General features: G+C 40.0%; 1 protein-coding gene across 1 annotated transcript in view; it reads right to left on the bottom strand.

Annotated features, from left to right (window-relative positions):
- Nucleotides 1-10,967: 10,967 nt before the first annotated feature.
- The window catches only part of LOC136866170 (uncharacterized), a 1,405,624-nt gene continuing 1,390,727 nt past the window's right edge, over nucleotides 10,968-25,864 (bottom strand). Inside the window, exon 5 of the transcript XR_010859494.2 lies at nucleotides 10,968-12,128. The gene's annotated coding sequence lies outside the window, so the exon portion shown is untranslated. The remainder of the gene's footprint in view (nucleotides 12,129-25,864) is intronic.

Consider the following 25,864-nt stretch of genomic DNA (forward strand, 5'->3'; position numbering starts at 1 on the left):
CTCTTCTAAAATAAAGAAATATGTATTTCTTTGTTTTCAGAAATCGACTTAAGGTGGTGGGGGAAATTGGAAAAAATAGTTGAATTATTTGTATGAAGTGACTATTATCTCAAAAATGAAGGATGTTACAAACGTGAAAATTGGTATTTGGAATCTACTTTAAAAGTAAAGAAACATGTATTCCTTTGATTTCAGAAAATCCAATGAAGGGGGTGAAAGAATTGAACATTTGATTGAATTAATTGTATGAGGATATTTACATCTAATAAAAACTAAAGTTGTTACAGACGGGAAAATTGGTCATTGGATCTTTAAAAACAAAGAAAAATGCACTTTTGGGGGAAAATCATCTTGGGGGACGGGGGTGAAAAGGAGTTGAACTCCTTTGATGAGGACACATATCTAAAAAGCTGAAGATGTTACAGCCATGGTAATTTGTATTTCGAAGATCCTTTACTAATAAAAATCAACTATTTTTCCGGAAAATTCACTTGGGGGGGGGGGAGTGTGAAAGGAAGTGAAAAAATAAAAAATCTTTTATGGGGTACATATATCTCGAAACTGAAGGTACCGGACATGAACATTGGTATTTGGAATCTCCTTTAAACATAAAGGAAACACATTTTTTTGGGATGGGGGTGGTGAGGTAAACCAACTTAATGGCGGTAGGGTGAAAAAGGAGTTGAGACCAATTGATTTTGCTGTTTATAATATACTTGATTCTGATCATAAACCGATCATTTTTAATCTTTCCTGGTTTCGTTTTCAACAGCCATCTTCCTTTGGAGAACTTAAAGTTAGATTACAGTAGATACTCCTGGCATATAAATAAAAATTTAAACACATTTGGAATAAACGATAGGAATGATATTGACCATGCAATTGTGTACCTCTATAATATGGTCAGTAATGCACAGAAGTATATCATTCATATTGACAGAAATCCCGCGCAGTTGCCTAGGCGTGACAGTGGTGCTGGTCACATTGTCAGCCATGACAATGGCAGCAGATGTAATTTACCGCCAAGTAGTGATCTTGCATTTTGCTGCAGGATCCATAATAATAATAATAATAATAATAATAATAATAATAATAATAATAATAATAATAATAATAATAATAATAATAATAATAATAATAATTTTTTGCTAGGGGCTTTACGTCGCATCGACACAGATAGGTCTTACGGCGACGAAATAATAATAATAATAATAATAATAATAATAATAATAATAATAATAATAATAATAATAATAATAATAATAATTGTACCGGGCGGTACACCTCCACGCCGCTAATTCAAACATTGCGCCAGTTGAAACTCCTCTACTGGAGAAAGCCTGAACTTTAACAACCACATTAATTCTAGGTTTTCTCAGAAGATGTCTTTACCGTAAATTTTGAAGTGTTCTGAACTATGTCGGTTTCGATTTGTTTTTGTTTTCTCTGTAGTAAGAAGTGTGAACATTCTCTCCTAGATGGCACTACTTAAGAACTACACTTGTGCACCCTAGTGCGAAGTGAAGGAACTTTTTTTTGAAGAAATTTGCTATTCATAAGTTTGTTCTTTGTTAAATTTCTTTCAGTCATTGTTTGGGTTCGCAGTATAACCCTTCTCTTTCCGCCAGTTTTGAATTTGACCAATGAGGAATTTCTGTAATTAATTTTCCACCAATAAGGTGTTTCTTCTTCGTCTGGTGTATTAGTTTTTGCTGTCATCCAATAAAATTTTGTGGGCGGGTTGTAATCATTCATGAAACGTCTCGAATTTTCCACGAGGGTATATAAACTGCTGATTTTCTGGTCTCCGGGCGACTTCAGTAACATCTCTCCTAGTGTGATTATGTAGCAGGGGGCGGGAAGCTCCTCTTTCTTCGGGCAGCAGTTCATTCATGAGGTAATGGCCGTTTAATAACTTCATTTCTTGCTAGCTCAGCAGTTTAACCCTCGGGGCAGGTTCGAAACTTTTCTCATGTAACCTATCCTTAAAATGTAATAGACATTTGGTAAAATTTTGGCTTTTTAACTATAAATTGGGATAGAGAGTGCCTAATCCTCTCGAGCTCCCACTCATATTGTTCTGAGGTGACTACGTTTTCATTTCCTTTTTTCTCCCTTCGTAATGTAAATAAGTTTTCTTATCGTGTCATCTCCGTAGTATGGGATTAGCCCTTGCATAAGCGGCCTAGTGCCAAATAGGTTTTAAATATGTATTAGGAGTGCAAGTTACGCCTCCATTCAACTCTGAATTTTGGGCCATGTAATTGACCTGTTTCTTTACTTAATAGGCCTCAGTAGGCCTGTTCTTGTGTGCCTGGAGGGCAGATTGAAGGTGGAGTTTGGTGTGGCCTTTGAATAGGCTTGATCTTTGAGAGCGGGTTTGCTCTTTCTTAAAAGTGGATTTTCTGTGTGCCTCGAGGAGGCTTTACTGGGTAATTGGGAGCAAGTGCTCCTTGGCATGATTGGGGTTTTCTGCCCCTTTGTTGTACCTTGTATATAGGTAAAGTTGGGCTTATAGCTCAAGGATTGTGAGTCTGTGGCTCGAAGCCCAAATCCAGTAACAAACTGTAGTTGTACTTTCTTAATTTGTTGATCTGCTACTTGGTACCTGTTATATTCTGTTGTTTATTTATCTTGAAAAGAAAATATAACCTTTGTTAAAGTTTTAAATTAACTTTCATTTCGTAAGTTGAGACCTATTCCACCAGCACCTTCTTTCACCTCTGCTGTTCCACAGATACCTCGGAACAAGTGGTAGCAGAGCGTGGTTGAATGGGTCTCAATTTAGCCTCTTTTGACGGCTAAACATTGCTTTGCTTTCGAACTCTAACAATTTTCTCCGTCGCTGGACTTTTCTTTCTCATTTTTCAAAACTGTTAATTTTTTGTCATCATGTCCGGCTCTCGCGAGGTCCTCCACCCCGGCTATTTGCGCAAGGAGGAATTAATCTATGAATTAACCATTAGAAATGTTCAATCTGGAGGCACGGTTGCGATAGACACTAATAAGCTAAAAGAATCCCTTGATTTGCCTATTACCATCCCGACTTTGGGAGAAAAGAGATTGACGATGCTCTCTCCACGATCAATGATAATACTACTGAGCTAGCATCTGTAGTTAGTTTTTTTGAAGTAAGTGATCCATCTGCTAATCAACTCAAAAGAGTACAGGCCAGGTTGTACCACTTTTATAATAGGGTGTGTGATCTATTGTCTCTGAAGTTAAATGACGTTCAGGGTAAAGAAAACTTGTCTAAAATGTCTAGTAAATTGCCATTTGTTATCTGGATCTGCTATTCCTAAAGTCGACCAGCCTATGGTCGTAAATATCGTAAATGTGGAGGATACCTCTAAAGAGGAAGGAAGTAGTACTGAGGCGACTACCCAACGAACATCTGCCCCATTAGAAACTGAGTCCGATTGTCGCACGTCCATTCCACCCTTTGTGTTAAATAGGGCACCTTCGGAATCGGCTTCTCCACCACTTAGACCCCTTTCTACTATGTCACCTAGTTTCAGCAGTTTACCCCATCCATTAGCTATGTTACTCAGAGGGATTTCAACGTTTTCTGTTAACTCCACAACCCATGTCATTGCCTTCTTAAGGTTTTTAGTTGAGTTCCAAGATCATGCCTTCGTTTTTTCTCTTTCTCCGCGTAAAATCCTTCAGATTATTTACCCGTATTCTATTGGTGTTCTATTGGACAAAATAGTTAGGGCAATTTCCGAACAGTCATCCATAGAAGACTTCCACGCCCATCTGTTAGCTAATTTTATTCTAGCTCGAGCTAGGTCATCTCTAATTCAGAAGTATTATTATAGAGTGCAGCGACTTGATGAAAACCTGGCAGACTTCATACAAGACATCAAATTCTATACTAGGGTACTTGCCCTTCATTTTCCCGAAGATCAAATTGTTCAGGCCATAGTGGAAGGTATTTCTCCATCATACCGATCATACTTGTGTTTTGCGTCGCGTCCGCAAACGTTTGCCGAGTTAGAGGCTATGGCTATCTCAGCCGAAGGAGTTAGATACGCCGATACTCTGCGTGTCGAGAAAGAACCCCCTCCATCCTCTAGTAGTTTTCGGCCTCCACCTCGCCGACCCATCACACTTCGTAAATGTTACGCTTGCGGGTCGCCTGACCATCTTCGCAATACATGCCCATTGATTAAGTCTAGTGGGACAAGGAATGGAGCGCGGTCATCTCAAGGTTGTTTTAAATGCGGCGCGCTTTCCCATATCGCCAAGAATTCCCCAAATTCGAACAGCACCCCCTCCTGCTCAACTTCTGGTGCAACTTCCTACAACAATCAAAAATGACTAGTGGCTTCGGCTGAGTAGACCAACGCTTCATTCCGAGGCTCAGCCCTAAGTAAAACTGCCGATTTCCCAAGGAAACCTCAGTTTTTGAATTTAGCTTTTGAAGGCCCTAAAGAATGTCTTAGGATTGCGGCGGATACTCCCGCACCTGTTCCTTTTCTCAAAATTGAAGTGAATAATGAACCTGTAACAGCTTTACTAGATTCGGGCAATGTGTGTTCTATTATTTCGGCTGAATGGTACTCCAATTTGAAAACTGTTTGTAAACTTCCTGACTATTGCTCATCTTCAGTTCAATATGTTTCGGCTAATTCTTCTCCATTAGAAATTTTAGGTTTTTTATATGCCAAAATTCGGATTTCTAAATTTACTTGGAAAGTTAAACTGTTTGTGGCTAAGCACTTGTCTTGCCCCATTATATTGGGAGCGGATTTCATGTCTTCTACTGGTCTAGTTCTCGACATCCAGAGCAGGACCTGCACATTCAAATTTGCTTCTAATTGTAAAATCCCTTTGTTAAAGTGTAGTTCTGTATCATGTTCATCTATTTCGCCTACCCAGGATGAAATATTGTTAGACCTTAGACATCCACCTGAGGAGCAGGCTGACAGTATTCGTAAGTTGTGTCAGTCGTTTCCAGAGGTGTTCTCTGATACTCTTGGTGTTACTGACCTTATTGAATACAAGATTGAGGTTACTGATTCGATTCCGGTCCGTTTTCCACTTTATAGGCTGTCTCCTCCTAAAATGAAAGCCTTGAAGGAAATCATTGATCAGATGTTGAAGGATGGCATTATTCGGCCCTCTAAGTCGGCGTATTCTTCGCCTATTTTTCTAGTCCCGAAACGCCAAGGTGGCTTCAAGCCTGTGATTGATTATAGGGCTCTCAATCGGAAGGTGGTGTTACAATTTGTGCCCCTTCCAGACCTTCACTCTTGTTTTTCATGGTTTCGTAAGGATACGTTCTTTACCATCTTAGATCTTAACCAGGCTTATAATCAGATACCGTTAGCAGAGGAATCCAAGCACCTGACAGCGTTTGCCACGGATTGGAATTTGTATGAATACAACCGGGTGCCTTTTGTGCTCCCCACGGGAGCAGCCCTGCTTACGAGACTGCTAGATAGGGTCTTCTCCGACATCAAATGTGAGTACTTGTACCACTATCTGGATGATGTCGTCGTATTTTCGGAGACCTTCGAAGAACACCTAGATCATCTGAGAGAAGTTCTCAATCGCCTTCATAAGGCTGGGTTAACTGTGAAGTTGTCCAAGGTCGCCTTCGCTAAGCCTTCTATGTCATTCCTAGGGCATATTGTGTCGCCCGATGGTGTTGCAGTCGATCACTCTAGAACACAGGCCATCCGTGACTTCAAGCCTCCTAAGGACATCAAAGGTATTGCTAGGTTGATTGGCATGGTGAATTTCTTCAGGAAATTTATTCCAAATTTCGCCAATAGAGCGGCGCCCTTGAACCTTCTTCGTAGGAAAGGCGTCAAATTTGAGTGAGGACCTTCTCAACAAGGCCGCTTTCGAAGACCTCAAATTACCTCTCTGTAATGCCCCTGTCCTCGCTATGCCCTATTTCTCTAAGAAATTCATCGTTCAAACCGACGCGTCGTCGTCGGCAGTGGCTGCGGTCCTTCTTCAAGAGACCGAACTAGGGAGGCGACCCATCGCCTATGCATCTAGGACTCTATCGGCTCAAGAAGCCAAATATTCCATCTATGAGCTCGAAGGTTTGGCAGTCTTATTTGCTTTAGAAACGTTCCGGCTCTATCTGGAACATGTCAAATTCGACTTGGAGACCGATAACCAAGCCTCAAGTTGGGTCTTAGCTAGGCCGCGTCGTACTGGTCGTATAGCCCGGTGGGCCATCCGAATTTCTGCCTTCCAATTTGAAGTTAGGCATATCAGAGGTACTGAAAATGTTGTGGCAGACGGACTAAGCCGTATGTTTTCCAATGATGTAGAGACCCTTGAACTGGTCGATAGTTCTTCACCTCCCGAGTCCATCCGACCCGAGGTTAATGCCATTTTAACTGATGCTCCCATATGGTTTGGGGATCTTGAGAAATATCAACGTGAAGATCCAACGCTGGCCCCTATCATGGAAACCCTTTCTTCTGGGGAACATGTTGTCCCTTATGTTCTAAGGAATGGTGTTTTATGTTGCCCGTCGAGGCATGATCAGAAAATGAAAGTTGTAGTTCCAGCTATTCTTGTACCAATTATCTTCAAGTACTATCACGAGACCCCATTAGGGGGGCATTTAGGCATCTTCAAAACCCGGGAGAAGATTCGTGAAATACTCATCTGGAAGGGTATGGACGGAGAAATCCGTGAATTGGTAAAATCTTGTAAATCATGTTGGCTTAGTAAACCCACCATGTCCACTAAGCAAGGGCTTTTGTCTTCTCATCAAGCGTCGCGCCCCATGGAACGTCTCTACATCGATTACGTAGGACCCTTCCCCCAGTCGAAGGGGAATGCCAACAAGTTCATCCTTGTATGTGTAGATGGTTTTACAAGATTTTCTTGGTTATTTCCAACTAAGCTGGCTACCGCTCAGTCCACCATTACTTGTTCAAATTCCATTTTTGCTTCTTTCGGTCCGTGTCAATATATTGTGTCCGATAATGCTAAAGCTTTCACATCCAATCTCTTTCGTAAATTATGTTTTGATCTGTCCATATCTCATGTGACTACTTCTGCTTATTATCCTCAACCATCTCTAGCGGAACGGGTCAATCGTAATCTGAGATCGGCCCTTATTGCCTATCATCACGACGATCATTCTAGGTGGGACACATCCCTGCATTGGTTAGCTTTTGCTTTGAATTCGGTGGTTCATGAATCCCATAAATTTACTCCAGCTTCTTTGATGTTCAAGTTTGTTCCAAACACGCCGCTCTCTAACCTTTGGTCTCTGAGTGACATTCTACCTGAGACAATAGATCCTGATAACATTAAAGATCTTTGGAAGAAGGCTAAGGCCAATCTTAAAGTGTCTCATGAAAAGGTTAGGGAAAGATATGATCGTGGACGGAGACCCACCCATTTGAAGGTAGGCGACCACGTTATGGTCAAGAATTTTGTTCTCGTGGGCAAGCTTGCCCCCAGATTTCATGGGCCGTGTATTATTCTCGATTTCCTTACACCCGTTACCTTATTACTAAGCAATCCAGCCACCGAGAGGATATTTAGGGTTCACCTGTCACAGGTGAAACCTGTGTAATTTCAGTGCTAACTTGCTTCGTATAATTCTGAAAGAAATCTGAAGGTTATATTTTTGGTTTCATTTTGAGGCCTTCTGCCCTTGGAATCATGTTCTTTGTATTTAAATATTCATTGTACAACCTACCCCGACCAGTTAAACTGCTACCCTGTCCTCGCCATGGCCATTACCATGCTCCCGTTTCCTGCTCAAACACACCAGTGGCTAATTAAGATGAAATAAAACCTCCACGCCGCTGGCCCCTCAACCTCACCACAAAGACTGTACCCTACTATCGTTATGGTCCAAACAAAATTCTGCCGCCGAGATCTTAATGTTTCAGTGCCCCCGCAGCCGTGGGGCGCCGTACCGCTACTGTAGTGGAGCACGGGCCCGATCTACTCCAGTGAGGTCAACCAGTGTACGGCGAGCCGGAGCCCTCCTCCCGGCCAAGGCTGATGTGCGGCGCACCACCTGCAAACTGCCCGCGGTCTGTAAACATTCGTCGCGTGTGCGGCGTGCTTCACCACCACTACCCCTCTCAAAGTGCGGGAGAGCGGTATCTCAGGGTACTTGAGGGGTCCGAGCGGCCTCCTCTGGACACAAGCAGCTGCGGCTGGTCTAGTCGTCAAAGTAATAGGTAACTAATGTACTTATCCAGCTACATGGACATTCCATATCCACAGATACTACATTTTTGGATTCAACTGCAACATCTGGTGGACTTAGAAATTTTCTTTCCCTTTCAAGAATTAAAAGTTTTTCTTTCTGAATTCAACTACTACAAGCATAAAGACATTTCATCAAAAGCTACTACATAGAATTTTGAAACCGGATCTAACCTATTTAAAAAACTTCGGATACGGAAAAATGTATGTCCCTTTTGTGAATCCTTCTGCAATTAATTTCTATATTAACAGAAAAACTTGGACCTTGTTTTAAAACAAAATTTGGTGTTTTTCTGTGTCACCCCTTGGAAGGACTTTTGGAGGGGAGGTCTGTACCGGGCGGTACACCTCCACGCCGCTAATTCAAACATTGCGCCAGTTGAAACTCCTCTACTGGAGAAAGCCTGAACTTTAACAACCACATTAATTCTAGGGTTTCTAAGAAGATGTCTTTACCGTAAATTTTGAAGTGTTCTGAACTATGTCGGTTTCGATTTTTTTTTGTTTTCTCTGTAGTAAGAAGTGTGAACATTCTCTTCTAGATGGCACTACTTAAGAACTACAATTGTGCACCCTAGTGCGAAGTGAAGGAACTTTTTTTGAAGAAATTTGCTACTCATAAGTTTGTTCTTTGTTAAATTTCTTTCAGTCATTGTTTGGGTTGGCAGTATAACCCTTCTCTTTCCGCCAGTTTTGAATTTGACCAATGAGGAATTTCTGTAATTAATTTTCCACCAATAAGGTGTTTCTTCTTCGTCTGGTGTATTAGTTTTTGCTGTCATCCAATAAAATTTTGTGGGCGGGTTGTAATCATTCATGAAACGTCTCGAATTTTCCACGAGGGTATATAAACTGCTGATTTTCTGGTCTCCGGGCGACTTCAGTAACATCTCTCCTAGTGTGATTATGTAGCAGGGGGCGGGAAGCTCCTCTTTCTTCGGGCAGCAGTTCATTCATGAGGTAATGGCCGTTTAATAACTTCATTTCTTGCTAGCTCAGCAGTTTAACCCTCGGGGCAGGTTCGAAACTTTTCTCATGTAACCTATCCTTAAAATGTAATAGACATTTGGTAAAATTTTGGCTTTTTAACTATAAATTGGGATAGAGAGTGCCCAATCCTCTCGAGCTCCCACTCATATTGTTCTGAGGTGACTACGTTTTCATTTCCTTTTTTTTTCTCCCTTCGTAATGTAAATAAGTTTTCTTATCGTGTCACCTCCGTAGTATGGGATTAGCCCTTGCATAAGCGGCCTAGTGCCAAATAGGTTTTAAATATGTATTAGGAGTGCAGGTTACGCCTCCATTCAACTCTGAATTTTGGGCCATGTAATTGACCTGTTTCTTTACTTAATAGGCCTCAGTAGGCCTGTTCTTGTGTGCCTGGAGGGCAGATTGAAGGTGGAGTTTGGTGTGGCCTTTGAATAGGCTTGATCTTTGAGAGCGGGTTTGCTCTTTCTTAAAAGTGGATTTTCTGTGTGCCTCGAGGAGGCTTTACTGGGTAATTATGAGCAAGTGCTCCTTGGCATGATTGGTTTTTTTGCCCCTTTGTTGTACCTTGTATATAGGTAAAGTTGGGCTTATAGCTCAAGGATTGTGAGTCTGTGGCTCGAAGCCCAAATCCAGTAACAAACTGTAATTGTACTTTCTTAATTTGTTGATCTGCTACTTGGTGCCTGTTATATTCTGTTATTTCTTTATCTTGAAAAGAAAATATAACCTTTGTTAAAGTTTTAAATTAACTTTAATTTCGTAAGTTGAGACCTATTCCACCCAGCACCTTCTTTCACCTCTGCTGTTCCACAGATACCTCGGAACAATAATAATAATAATAATAATAATAATAATAATAATAATAATAATAATAATAATAATAATAATAATAATAATAATAATAATAATAATAATAATAATAATAATAATAATAATAATGGAAACGGATCCTGGCCAGGTAATGACTGCAAATATAGTCCAGCCGCGGGTTCAAGTACCGCCAAGGCACTCAAGACGACACCACACCGGATCTCCTCAGGAATTTGATCCATATTGAAAATGCTTGTAGGGAAAGGTGGCAAAGATTTAGCGGCCCAACTGACTGGGCGGAATACCTGAAGCTAGCCCAGGAAGTACGAAATCGATTGTTGGAAAGAAAGATTGAAAAATGGGAGGAACTTTGCTGTAATCTCTCAGAAAACGAGTCAGATAGCCAATTTTGGTATATTCTCTCAGAATACGAGTCAGATCGCAAATTGTGGCGTTTTTTATATAAAACGTTAAGCATTCAGTTATAAATTTCAGTACAATACCATAGCAAAGCACGGGTATCTTGCTAGTGGTGTATATAGGTGATGTACACTGGTTGCCATTGCTACCTTGGTGTCAGAAAATTGTCAATGCAGAACTGACCATGCTAATTCTAGATAGAGCACCAGCCCAGAAACATATCTATGTTAATATGTATGTGGAGGTTCATAGACCGATTCCAAACAGGACAGAGTAAAGAACACTCTAGAATTTATACCACATTCTAAGGGATGACAATTGATCCTTTAAGGGCAGCCATAGAAATGTGTATTCTCACAGTGCTGGAGATCCTGAAATCACAGTACTGTTGTACAATGTACTGTTACCATGTATTTATATTGGATGTTTACTCACTGTTTGTTCATGCTATTTCTCTAATAGTATGAAAATTCTTGAAGTGCAGAACTTCATGATATGACTGAAATGAAATAAATAAAAATATACATTTTGTGTTACATTTTTATTATAATGACAAAACATCAAATTGATTAATAGTTGAAGAACAGTATGCACTTTCTTAGGTTGAATGACAGGTAATTGATGAAGGAGAAAGAATTGTTTGTCCTTCCACTAAATCTCTGTCTGAAGCTGACCAAGGACGATTGAATCAACATTTATGTTACCATATAATTCATAGATCTGTAAGGACCACCACTCGTCCCCACTATGGCAAACTAGCGAAAATTATGAACTAGGGAACCTGTAGTTCTAAAGTTTTGGCTTACATTTTATTATTTATATAAAGTCTACCCTCTGAGAAAGTCTCACATCTGCAGCTCATTCTGTATGGCTAACACATAAAACCATTCATTAAATATAAATATTGATTTGACATGAGTAATCATATCTTTCAGCTCTCCTAACTTTTTGACAATTTTCACATTCTTAATTTGCCGCAGCGGAGACACACTGTGAATGAGTTCATTTTGTTTTTAGAAAGATGCTGAGTGTCTTCAGAACACACAATTCTATTACCCCTTCCACTAACAACACATAAAATTAAATTAGACACTTCTTTAAACCACAGTATTTTAGAATTAGTCTGTATTACCACTGTTAGAGCTTTAGTGTGTAATTAGAAAAATATGTATTAGTAAGTTGCACACTTAAAACACTTCTTTTAGTGGAATTATTCCTGTAAAATGTAAGTTCATCAACATACACTCTGTCATTAGAATTTATATTTCAGTTCACTATCTTTTAAATTGCACATTCCACCGTTTATAATGAGAACCAATATGTCTTGATAGGAATAAAAAGTTTTGAGTATACATTAGAAAAGTGTTTCCTCCAAAATATCATGGAAACAGAGTTTCTTTTCTATTTTTGAACAGTCCATTGTCAGTTTAAAAATAACACATGTATGTTTCATTATATACCGGTACTTTTAGGTAGAAAGAAGTCATATCAGATAATTTTACTTTGTATGGCAATTGATTACATTCCTTTAAAATGATCACAGTTTTTTTAATTTTATATAGAAACTTCACTGTTCATCTTTCTGTCCTTTGCAAATTGAGTCACACATTTCATATTCTCTGCTTACTCTATCACACCACAGGTAAGAACTGAATTGCTGTTGAAGGCTTCTTTGAATCTTCCATGTACAATACAAAACACTGTTGGTATATATATATACATATATAAATTAAACATTATATACAAACATTAAACATCATGTACAAACAAGAAAGAGCTAAACTTGATAGATGATGAATGGATTTCATTTATATTGTACATTTTAATCAGGCCATCATATATTTGTATATATACGTAGTACAGTCATTAAGTTCTGAGACTTGATGCCTGGAGGATAGGTACCCACACGACTGTGTGTGTTGCACACGATGCCACATTACACGGTGTACACCTACACAGAACCACATCCACCCTCAAAATAGTCACCGTTGGCCATTAACCACTTAAACAGAACCACATCCATCCTCAAAGTAGTCGCCGTTGGCCGTTATGCACGTTTGCCAACGTTGGTATAGCTGCTGGAAGCACCGCTGAAAGGAAATACCCTGTTTCGTCTCCAGTATTATCCAGTTGAGAAATGTCGGATCATCGTCAGCACTACTGATGAGGTCAACACAAATCATCGTGCGATCACCACGTTGGTCTTGCGACAGGATTCGTGGCACACTGTGCTGGGTAACACAAGACATGTTGAGGTCATCCGTCAGAATTTTGTGGCAAGTACCATGGCTGACCCCTATTGCTGCTGCAAGATTGTCTACCGATTGGGAGCAGTTAGCACGCACCAGCGTTGCAACTTCTTGGATCTTGTGTTCCGTTCGAACCGTTTGTAGCTGACCAGTACGCACATCATCTTCCAAACTGTCCCGTCCTTGCACAAAATGTCGGTGCCACATAAACACAACACTGCGACTCAATGCGTCTTCACCGTAAACCTGCTGCATTCTTTGAAACATTTTGGCAGCGGTTTTGCCTAATTTCTGGCAGAACTTGACGTTTGCCCGTTGCTCAAACTGTGACATGTCAAGGTCCGACTTGCGCATTCAAATCACAACGACCATACGTCTGCTTCCAGTGCATGCGCTCAACTGTCTCTTGCAGGGACAAGAGACTAACTGACATGATACCATACCATGCGTGCCACCTATGCACTATAGTGTACCACAGCGCCATCATGCGGTCAGTCTCAGAACTTAATGACTGTACTACGTATATCTGTCCCTTGGGCTAACAGAGTTTGTGAAATGATTCCATTGTAAGTACTGGTTGAAGTTTATACATAGCATTATTCATAAAGAAGGTAATACATGAAAATATTCAGCATTTATTCATTTTTCAAGATAAAGCAGTACAAACAGGGGCAGCTCTAGGGATAGTGACATGGTGACATGTCACTCAGATTCATGAAAAAAGAAAAGAAAATAGTCACTTCCAGTTGAAATTTAAATGACATTATTAAACAGTGGAGAAAACTTCAGTACCAGTATCAGCTTCTCTCCACAACAGTTTGCACTTGCCTGGTGGCTTTGGCACTTAAACAATGTTGGTGCGCATGCACCCTTGCGTGTAGAGCCCAGGCTTGAGAAGCTGGTGTGAGACAGAGCCTCCTTGTCACAGCAATGTCTTACAATATGAATTTGGTGGATGCTCTTCTCAGGAGTCCATTTTCTATGCTATCACAATGATGATAAACTAAAAGTAGAGCATTAGGTAGGCCAATACAAAAGTTAAACATTATGTACAAACAAACAAGAGCCAAACTTGATAGATGACGAATGGATTTCATTTATATTGTACCTTTTACTCAGGCCATCATGAATATTTACGTGGTAGGCTAAATTCAGACAGTTATTTTAACTTGAAATGGAATTTTTATGTACAGGGTTATTACAAATGATTGAAGCAATTTCATAAATTCACTGTACCTCCATGAATTGACATATGGTCACGAAACTCAACAGTCATGTAGCAAAACTCAAAAAGTTTTCGTCTACTGAAGTCTTACTTCAGATTTCTGCCACAAGAGTGCAGCAGCAGTGCGCAGTGAGACAAGATGGCGACAGGAGCCGAGAGAGCGTTTGTTGTGCTTGAAATGCATTCACATCAGTCTGTCATAACAGTGCAACGACACTTCAGGACGAAGTACCACAAAGATCCACCAACTGCTAACTCCATTCAGCGATGGTATGTGCGGTTTAAAGCTTCAGGATGCCGGGGAAATCAACAGGTCAGCCTGCAGTGACTGAAGAAGCAGTTGATCGTGTGCAGACAAGTTTGACGCATAGCCCACAGAAGTCGACGGCAAGAACAAGCATTGAGCTGAACATACCACAGCCAACTGTTTGGAAAATCTTACGGAAATGACTAAAGCAGAAGCCTTACCGTTTACAACTGTTACAACCCTGACTCCCGATGACAAAGTCAAACGCCTTGAATTTTTGGCGCAGTTGCAACAGTGTATGGAAGAGGATGAGTTTAGTACAAAACTTGTCTTCAGTGATGAAGCAATATTTTTTGTTAATAGTGCAGTGAACAGACACAATGTGCGAATCTGGGGGTAGAGATCCTCATGCTATCGTGCAGCACCTTCAAAATTCACCTAAAGTTAATGTGTTTTGTGCAGTCTCACAGTTTAAAGTGTACAACCCCTTTTTCTTCTGCGAAAAATCTGTTACAGGACACGTGTATCTGGACATGCTGGAAAATTGGCTCATGCCGCAACTGGAGGACAGTGCGGACTTCATCTTCCAACAGGATGGTGCTCCACCCCATTTCCATGGTGATGTTAATCAATTCTTAAACAGGAGATTGCCAAACTGATGGATTGGTCATGGTGGAGCTGATGATCATCAATTCAGGTCATGGCCTCCACGCTCTCCTGACCTAACCCCAAGCGATTTCTTTGTGTGGAGCTACGTGAAAGACTCAGTGTTTACACCTCCTCTCCCAATAAACCTGCCAGAACTGGGAGCTCGCATCAACTGTGCTTTCGAATCCATTGATGCTGTGCCGAGTGTGGGGCGAACTTGATTATAGGCTTGATGTATGCAGAATCACTAAGGGGTACATATCAAACATTTATAAATTAAAAAAAAACTTTTTGAGTTTTTCTATGTGTGTGCAAAGCCTTGTGATAATATCTCAAAAATGTTATCGTAGAGCTTTGGAATCGTTCAAATCATTTGTAATAACAATAGGATAGGAAAGGGCCTTGGAGAGGGAAAGAAGGAACCATGACCTTAATAGGTACAACCTAATACATTTGCCTAGTGTGAAAATGGGAAACCATGGAAAACGATCTTCAGGGCTGCCGACTGTGGGGTCTGAACCCACTATCATCCAAATGCAAGCTGACAATTACGTGACCCAAACTGCACAGGCACTTGCTTGGTCATTTTAAATTTAGTACATAGTATAGGCCTGTAAGTGTATATATCATACAAAGAAGAAAATTGCTTAATTTAATATTATAAATACCAGGTCTGAGTGCAAACTTATTTTGTATATCTAGCTTTTTCACCACAACATGCAGTTGGGTGATGACTGAAATGCGAAGAGTATCACTTTATTGAGGGATGTGAACTGTGTTGCTAACTTAATTACTTAAGAAATCATCAGTCTATCACCAATAACGTGAGTAAAATGAATTATAATTCAATTGGTAGAATTTAGTTCCATTATTATCATTATCATTACCATTATTATTATTGACGTTGTCACCACCAGCCAAATTGTCACTGGCTGCCACTGAATACAACAGATGACAAGTAATAGGGAAACTCTCAAAGTTCTTGTCTTCGTGGTGTCCCTATAATTGCTCTATGTTGGCACTGGCTGTGATATTGCATGCATCCACACAATATTCTAATTCCTGCCGCATATGTCTGAGCATTTCGGGCATAAGTGTGTTGATAATGCTTCGTTTCAGATTGTTGATACCTGATGGCAGTGAGAGAACATAAACCTCATCCTTCACAAAGCTCCAAAGGAAAAAAGTTGCGGAGTGTAAGGTCAGGTGAGTGGCAAGGTAACATGAAAAGTGCATTGTCATCGTTTCCCATAATGTGATCAATGAAGTATTTTGGAAGTTGCAAATTCAGGTATGCTCGCACATGGCTATTGAAATATGCTGGAGCTCTATCTTGCTGAAAAATGAACTTGTGGTCTTCCTGAATTTGTGGGATGAGCTATTGTGGCAGGATATCAAGATAAGTGGAGCCGGTGGCTGTTTTCTTGATGGAAAAGAATGAACCGTAAACTTTATGCCAAGATACTACACAAAATGTGTTTACTTTTGGCAAGTCATGCACATGTTTAAATAATGGCATGTGGTGATTCAGCATCTCATATGGCAGATGGAAAGTTGCTCGTCACTAAAATAGTGAACCTGTCTTCATCCTCATCCATGAGTTCTTGGAAAATGCAACAAAATTCTGTATGGTGCATACAGTTGTTCGGCATGGGGTCTTGCTGTGGTTGATATTTGAACGTCTTTTCCTGCAGATGTTTCCATAGAATTCTCCTTGCGGTCAGCTGAGACATCAGTAGTTCCTACTGGCCTGATTGGTTCTGGGAGCTACATTTCATGCTTACAGAGAAATCCGGTATTCTCAAACCTCTAAACCCGCTCGTAAATCATTGTCCTGTCTAGGGGGGACACCTGAACTTCCTACTGAAACTGTACTACACTAATATCATTGAATTTGTTTGAGCAAACTCGGATACAACAAATACCTTCTCTATGGCTGACACCATTTTGAGAACTAACACTGGCTGCAACAGTGCAAAATAGACATTCTTTTGCAGGAAATTTTAAAAAAAGAAGTTTTAGAGAATTTCTCTGTTAATTGCTGTTTGTTGTGTTACTTTATCTTGAAAAATGAATACATGCTAAATATTTGAATGTGTTAATTTCTTTATGAATAATCCTGTATGTTGTTGTTGTTGTTGTTGTTGTTAGTCGTTTAGTCGCTTTCGACTCTCCGTGACCCCATAGACCAAAGTGCGCCATTTCTTCCTGTCGTATACAATTTTCCGAAGTCTTTCTAAATTGAGAGCCGTGGCTTCCTTGATGTCATCAATCCACCTCATCCGTTGTCGCCCTCTTCTCCTGTTACCATCAGTCTTCCCCAGCATTAAGGTCTTTTCCAGTGAATCATGTTTTCTCATGATATGACCGAAGTACTTTAGTTTTTGCCTGAGTATTTGACCTTCCAGTGAACAGCCTGGGTTGATTTCCTGTAATATGGACTTATTAGATCTCTTCGCAGTCCACGGAACTCTAAGGAGTTTTCTCCAACACCATAGTTCAAATGCATCTATTCTTCGGCGCTCAGCCTTTCTTACTGTCCAGGTTTCGCTTCCGTACATTGCTACTGGGAAGACCATAGCCTTCACTATACGAATCTTCGTTCTTAAAGTTACGTCTCTACTCTTGAAAACGTTATCAAGGTTGGCCATTGCCTTCCTCCCAAGGAGCAAGCGTCTCTTAATTTCATGGCTGCAATCGCCATCAGCAGTTATTTTGGAGCCCAAGTAGATGAAACTAGGAACAACCTCCATTGTTTCACCATTTATATGCCAGGAGGTGATAGGTTTAGTTGCCATGATCTTTGTTTTCTTGACATTCAACCTTAGTCCAGCTTTTGCACTTTCTTCTTTCACCTTCATTAGTAGATACTTAAGTTGTTCTTCACTTTCTGCCAACAGGGTGGTGTCATCAGCATATCTAAGGTTATTTATATGTATCCCACCAATTTTAGCTCCAGTTTCTGTTTCATCTAATTTGGCATTCCTCATCACATACTCTGCATATAAGTTGAATAAGTAAGGTGACAATATGCAGCCTTGACGTACACCTTTCTCAATCTTGACCCATTCAGTTGTTCCATATAGGGTTCTCACCGTAGCTTCCTGATCAGAGTAGAGATTTCTCATAAGGCAAATAAGATGATCTGGTACTCCCATAGTCTTGAGTACTTGCCACAATTTATTGTGGTCGACACAGTCAAAGGCTTGAGCATAGTCAATAAAGCATAAGTATAGGTCTTTCTGGAATTCTCTTGCTTTTTCCATAATCCAGCGAATATTAGCAATTTGATCTCTGGTTCCTCTGCCTTTGCGGAAACCGGCTTGTTCTTCAGGTAGTTCTCGATCTACATACTGCCGAAGCCTATTTTGCAGGATCTTGAGCATAACCTTACTAGCATGCGATATAAGTGCGATTGTTCGGTAGTTTGAACATTCTTTAGCGCTGCCCTTCTTTGGAATTGGGATGAACACTGAGTTTTTCCAATCTTTTGGCCACTGCTGGGTTTTCCATATTTGCTGACATATTGAATGTAGCACTTTCACAGCATCCTCTCCTAGGATTTTGAACAGTTCTGCAGGGATTCCATCATAACCACTTGCCTTATTGTTTGCAATACTCTCTAGGGCCCACTTGACCTCACTTTCTAAGATATCTGGTTCTGGCTCTGACAACAGAGTAACTTCATCATCAGGAGTATTCCCATCTTTCCTATACAAATTGCCTACATATTCCCTCCACCTTTCTTTAATCTCCTCTGCTTCAGTAAGATCTTTTCCATTTTTATCTTTTATCATTCCAATCTTAGCCTGGAATTTCCCTCTGATGTCTCCAATTCTTATGTAAAGATCTCTTGTCTTACCCAGTCTGTTATTTTCCTCAACTTCCTTGCACTGTTCATTCAAAAAGGCATTCTTATCTCTTCTAGCTAGTTTCTGAAACTCTGCATTTAATTTAGACATTTTCGATCTTTCCCCTTTGATTTTTGCATTCCTTCTTTCTTCTGCTATTTGTAGTGCTTCACCCGATAACCATGTGGCCTTCTTCTTTTTCTTTTTCTTGGGAATATGCTTTTCCGCTGTCTCCTTAACAACACAACGTACTTCTGACCATAGCTCTTCTGGGACTCTATCTCTTAAATCTAATCCATTAAATCTGTTTCTAACCTCTACTGTATATTCAAGAGGTATGCTATTTAGGTCATATCTGCTTGATGGTTTAGCTCTGTCAATCCTCTTTAATTTGAGCCGGAATTTGGAAATTAAGAGCTCGTGATCTGATCCACAATCAGCCCCAGGCCTTGTTTTGCATGACTGTACAGCACTCCTCCACCTTTGACTACAGAGTATGTAGTCGATCTGATTCCGACATTTACCATCTGGCGAGGTCCAGGTGTATAGGCGTCGTTTGGGCAATTGAAACAGTGTGTTGGTAATGACCAGTGAGTTGTCTTGACAGAATTCTAGGAGTCTCTGTCCAGCTTCATTTGTTGTGCCAAAGCCAAATTTTCCCGTTACTCCATCTACAGGTCAATAAGGAGGAGGAAGGAAAACAGAATGAGAACATACATCAATCATGAAAATGAAAAGGACAAGAGCAATTTTCACTGCAGGAAGATGTCACTTTTTTACTCTTTCATTATTCATTCAAATTATAAAAGGTGATACGGAAATGCTTCTAACAAAAGTCCTCTGTTGGTTCTTCACCCAAGGTGAGAGACATATTCGTAAGAGTTTAGAGTAAAATCAAATTTGATTGAGTGCAACATTTGCAGACGTTGCATTTGATATTTTTCTAAGGCAAGTAATTGCTATATTAAATTAACATCATGCAGTATCTGGTATTAAATAATACATTATCCCTTAAAATTCTGGCTTAGTAGCATGGTATCAGTGCGCTGTATGGAAAGTTGTCATATTCAAACTATAAAAATGAACTACCTATCTATACCTTCGAGAAGATCCTTTTAGGTGTTGAATTGTGCTAAAATGAAGAGTCATAAACAGCATTCATTGGAAAGCTTATTGTATCCAAATTCATAGTTTCAAACTTGGCAAGTGGACATTTGGAGGCAGGAAAATTCAAAACACAATATGGCCTTGATGTCAGTATGCTGAACATTATAATCCAACTAAACAGAGATTTCAGTCTCTCTACAGAACTAGTAGCATTGATTGATGAACATTGTGCGAACTTCACAGTCAAGATCAACTCGAGACCTCCATTTCAGTATCTAGCAGTATGCACTATATTATTGTTAATAATAATGGAACTAGTCTATCAATTGATAGAAGAAACAATAAGCAGGTGCCATCCTATGCTGCTAGATAGACAGTTGTGAAACCCGAATGATTGTTCGAAGGAGAAACATTGGATATGATTAGCAAAGGTTGCTGGAAGACATTAGAAAAAAAAGATGCTTAGTAAAAATTCTGGGGCCAAAGATAAAGGATGAAGGGAGGAAACTGAGAAATATTAAGAAGTGGTTGAACAAATGAGGAAGAGATCAATTCATTGCACTTAATGAGAATGAGCAAAATCTGGCTGATGAATTTGAATTCTTCAGACAACAGAGAACAAAGTCAAAATGGTTTTGTAAAGTGAGAGTAAGGAGCCGATATGTTAAATAAGAGAAGTTCTGAACAGAAGATCAGAAGGAAAAAGTAGCAGAAAATGAAAAGATACTGGGAGAAAGTGAAACAGAGATGGGAAAACATACAGTAAAGACTGTCAAGCATGGTCCATAGTTGGCCTAAATGAAAATGAAAGTAATAATAATAATAATAATAATAATAATAATAATAATAATAATAATAATAATAATTTTACCGGGCGGTACACCTCCACGCCGCTAATTCAAATATTGCGCCAGTAGAAACTCCTCTACAGGAGAAAGCCCGAACTTTAACAAACTGAATTAACTCAACGGTTTCTCGGAAGATGTCACTACTGTAAATTTGGTAATTTGGAAGTGTTCTGAACCGTGTCTATTTTGATTTGTGTTTGTTTGCTCCGTATCAAGAAGTTTGAACATTCTCTAACAGATGTCGCTACCCAAAACTATGGTAACACACTCTGGTGCAATGGATGAACTTTCTTGAAGAAATATTGTATTCCTAAGTTTTATTTTTACTAAATTTTGTTCTGTGGTTTGTGGGTTGGCAATATAAATCCTTTCCTTCCGCTAGTTTTGAAATTAGCCAATCATAAATTTCTGTAATTAATTTCCCACCAATAAGGTGTTTCTTCATCGTCTTGTGTATTAGTTTTTGCTGGTAGCCAATAAAAGTTTGTGGGCGGGTTGTTATCATTCATGAAAGGTCTCGAATGTTCCACGAGGGTATATAAACTGCTGATTTTCTTGTCTCGGGGCCACTTCAGTAACATCTCTCTTAGTGTGTGAATATGTAGCAGGGGGCGGGAAGCGCCTCTTTCTTCAAGCAGCAGTTCATCTACAAGGTAATGGCCTGTTAACATCTTCATTTCTTGCTAGCTCAGCAGTTTACTCTCGGGGAGGGTTCGAAACCTTTAATATGTAACCAATTCCTTTAAAATGTAAATTAACTTTTCTGTGTATGTAAAAACTTCAAATCTCTTTTATTGTAAAGCGGGGATAGAGAGTGCTCCACCCTCTTGAACTCCCCTTCATTTTGAAATTGAGGTGATTACGTTTTCATAACCGTTTCTTCTCTTCCTTATGGATTAAAGTTTTCTCATATGTGTCACCTCCCTAGCGTGGGATTAGTCCCTGTATATCGGCCTAGAGCCACCTAGGTTTTAAGAAGTGTCATGTAGGAGTGCAAGCTACGCCTCCAGTCAATTTGTTGTTTTTTGGCCATTTAATTAACCCAAAGTTTTATTTTCTTCATGTGAAGGCCCTGTAGGTTGGGTACAAGATACCCCTGTTTCACGGCATGTGTGCCTTGAGGGCAGTTAGAAGTGAAGTTTGTTGTGGCATTTGATAGGCTTGTAAACTTAAGAGCGGGACTGCTGTTTCCAAATTTGATCTCTGCGTGCCTCTAGGAGGCTTGACGTTCTAATTAGGGACAATTGCTCCTTGGTGTAAAGGGGTTTTCTGCCCTTTGGTTGTGAGCTGAGGGCTCAAGGAATGTAAAACGGGGCTCGATGCCCCAAAACTTGTAACGACTGTAATCTATGATTTCTTAATTTGTTGATTTGCTACTTGGTACCTGTTACACTTTTGTTATTTGTTGTCATTTGTTGATTTTGAAAAGAAAATATAACCTTTGTTAAAGTTTTAAATTAACTTTAATTTGGTAGTTGAGACCTATTCCAACCCGCACCTTCTTTCACCTCTAACTACCACGGATATCTCCGTAACAATTGGTAGCAGAGCGTGGTTGAATGGTTCTCAATTTAGCCCCTTTTGACGGCTAAATATTGCTCTTGTTTGAACTCTAACAATTTTCTCAGTCGCTGGTTTTTTTATTTTTTCTAAATTTGTAAAGTTCGGTCATCATGCCCGGCCCTCGCGATGTCCTCCATCCCGGCTATTTGCGCAAGGAGGAACTGATCTATGAATTAACGATTAGAAATGTGCAATCTGGAGGCACGGTTGCAGTAGATTCCAATAAGCTTAAAGAGTCCCTTGATTTGCCTATTTCCATCCCCACTTTGGGAGAGAAAGAGATTGACGATGCTCTGTCCACGATCACTGACAATACTACTAAGGTAGCATCTGTAGTTAGTTTTTTTGAAGTAAGTGATCCATCTCCTGATAAACTCTAAAGAGTACAGGCCAGATTGTACCACTTTTATAATAGGGTATGTGATCTATTGTCCCTGAAGTTAAATGACCTTCAGGGTAAGGAAGCTAGTGCTGTTGCCGAAAACTTGTCTAAAATGTCTAGTAAAGTTAGCCATTTGTTATCTAGATCTGCTATTCCGAAAATCGACCAGCCTATGGTAGTAAATATCGTAAGTGGGGAGGATTCCTCTAAAGAGGAAGGAGATAGTACTGCGGATTCTACCCAAAGAACATCTGCCCCATTAGAAACTGAGTCCGACCGTCGCACGTCCATTCCACCCTTCGTGTTAAATAATGCACCTTCTGAATCTGCTTCTCCGCCACTTAGGCCCCTTCCTACTATGTCACCGGGTTTCAGCAGTTTGCCCCATCCTTTAGCAATGTTGCTCAGAGGTATTTCTAAGTTTTCTGTTAACTCTACCAGTGACGTAATTTCATTCTTAAAGTTTTTAGTTGAGTTTCAGGATCATGCCCTGGTAGTGAAGATACGGTACCGGTATACTATATTAGATAGTATCTTGCCAGTTATATTCGTGTTTTTCTTCGTGTACGGCAATCCTTTCGATACTTAAGCATTTAACCAAACGCAGTGTAGTGTAGATACATTGTAGTATAAATACAGTACATTTAGATAGTGCCGTATCTTGCCTGCTATATTCGTGTGTTATTTTTCGTGTGTATCTATTAGACCGTAATACTAATAATAATTTGTCTAAGCATTTAGCTTCGTTGGTAATCTTTGAGTACAGTAGTTCTTGCAAATTTCATTTCTGTTGTGCTTAGTTTAGTGACATACGGTACGGTACCGGTATCGTAATTAGGACACGTCTGAAAGTAGTTTAAAATTACTGTAGTGTACTGTACAGTAGTATACGAGTACCTAATATCCTATTAGAATTTAGTGTGATTATTTTATTATTGTAAAAAGTACTGATGTAGTAGAGGTATCCGCAGAAACTCTTGCTAAAATACTGTTGTTGTAATTAGAATAGGCTTAATTGCAGTTTGGAATTGTGTAGTTCTTGTGTAGGCTATTATTTTCGATATTCAGTAATTAACAGCAGTTTTTATCCTGTCAGGGGTTGTAGGATAAAAAAATAGAGCACGACTAAGTAGTATTGTAGTGTAGTCGTATAGGCCTATTAATTACCTTATTGTTGTGTACTAACCCAGACAATATATCCCTCCGTTCATTTAATTTTTGCAAATAAGTAATTTTTGTTTTTAATTTAATTCCCCCCCCCCCCCGTAAAGAATGGCTAAGGAGTGCGAGTGTACTTACTGTGGGTGTGGTGATGCATTGAGGGGTATGAGGGAGGAGTTGGAAAGTTTGAGGGAGATAATTAGGATTCTCACAGAAGACAGGAAGGAAGATAGGACTTCCTCAAACAATGTACAGGTTACAGTAGGTGTACAAGAGGGAGGGGAAGGAAAGGGAGGAGTTGTAGAAGACAGGTGGTCTAATGTTCTAAGGGGAAGGAGATTGCAGGCTAAGGGCTCTATTCAGGATCAGAATTCAGGACAGGTGTCTGTGCGAAATCGGTACGAGTCACTCCAGGTAGAACAACAGAGGGAAGATGAGGGACAGGGCACTGTTGCTGAGATGTGGGGAAGTAGGAGGAAGGGAAAAGTAGGAAAGGAAAATGTAGAGTAGAGGATAGGAAAAGACAGGTGGAACAGGGTCATGGGAAGGATAAAAGGGAGGAGGAAGTAGCTTCTGCAGCTATCAGGAAAGATAGGGCTGACCAGGAGGGGAGGGGATCAGATGAGGTGGGGAGGGTTGAGGCTCTGGTCATGGGAGATTCCATCGTTAGACACGTGGGGAAAGTGTGTGGAGGAAAGGGTACCAGGGTAGAGTGTTATCCAGGAATTAGGTTGAGGCAGATGTTGAGGAAAGTAGAAGAGAGGGAGGAGGGGAAGGAGAAGGTAGTAGTGTTTCATTTGGTACCAACAACGTAAGGCAAGCTTATATAAGTACCAACATAGTTGGAGATGTGTGGGATCTGGTAAATGCAGCACGGGTGAAGTTTAAGAAAGCGGAGATTGTTATTAGTGGAATACTGTGTAGGAGGGATACTGACTGGAGGGTTATTGGGGATTTAAATGAGACTATGGAGTGGGTGTGTGGGAAACTGGGAGTGAAATTTCTAGATCCTAATGGGTGGGTAGGAGATAGCGATCTGCACTCAGATGGCCTTCATTTAAACTGCAGTGGTATGTATAAGTTAGGAAATTTGTTTGGAAGGGTAATAGGGAGGTACATTCAGGGAAACGGGATGGCCTAGGGAGCGGTGATAAGGGAACAGGGAACTGGAAATCAAGTAGGGATGACATAAAATTGTTAGTGTTGAACTGTAGAAGTATTGTAAGGAAAGAAATAGAATTAAGTAATTTAATAGATATATATTTACCAGATATTGTAATAGGAGTTGAATCATGGCTGAGAAATGATATAATGGATGCAGAAATTTTCTCACGGCACTGGAGTGTGTATCGTAGAGATAGGATAGGAAGGGTGGGAGGGGGAGTGTTCATTCTGGTGAAAGAAGAATTTGTAAGCTACGAAAAAGTTAAAGATGAGACACATGAAATTCTAGGTGTAAGGCTCATTTCTAAAGATAATAGGAAACTTGATATATTTGGAGTGTACAGATCGGGAAAGGGTAGCACTGATGCGGATTCGGAATTATTTGATAGGATAGTCAGCTATGTGGGAAACGACATGGAAAGAAATGTGATTGTAGCGGGAGATCTGAATTTGCCAGATGTCAATTGGGAAGGAAATGCGAACGACAGGAAGCATGACCAACAAATGGCAAAGAAGTTAATATGGGAAGGACAGCTGATTCAGAAAGTGATGTAACCAACCAGAGGGAAAAATATCCTGGATGTCGTGCTGATAAAACAAGATGAGCTCTATAGGGAAACTGAAGTAATAGATGGTATTAGTGATCATGAAACTGTTTTTGTGGTAGTTAAAAATAAATGTGATAGAAAGGGAGGTCTTAAAAGTAGAACAGTTAGGCAGTACCATATGGCTGATAAAGCAGGCATGAGGCAGTTTCTAAAAAGTAACTATGATCGGTGGAAAACGGTAAATAAAAATGTAAACAGACTCTGGGATGGGTTTAAAGAAATTGTTGAGAAATGCGAAAACAGGTTTGTACCATTAAGGGTGGTAAGGAATTGTAAAGACCCACCTTATTATAATAGAGAAATAAAGAGACTAAGAAGGAGGTGCAGACTGGAAAGAAATAGAGTTAGAAATGGCTGTGGAAGTAAGGAGAAATTGAAGGAAC

The sequence above is a fragment of the Anabrus simplex genome, chromosome 3 (genome assembly GCF_040414725.1).
Source record: "Anabrus simplex isolate iqAnaSimp1 chromosome 3, ASM4041472v1, whole genome shotgun sequence".
NCBI classification, from domain to species: Eukaryota; Metazoa; Arthropoda; class Insecta; order Orthoptera; family Tettigoniidae; genus Anabrus; species Anabrus simplex.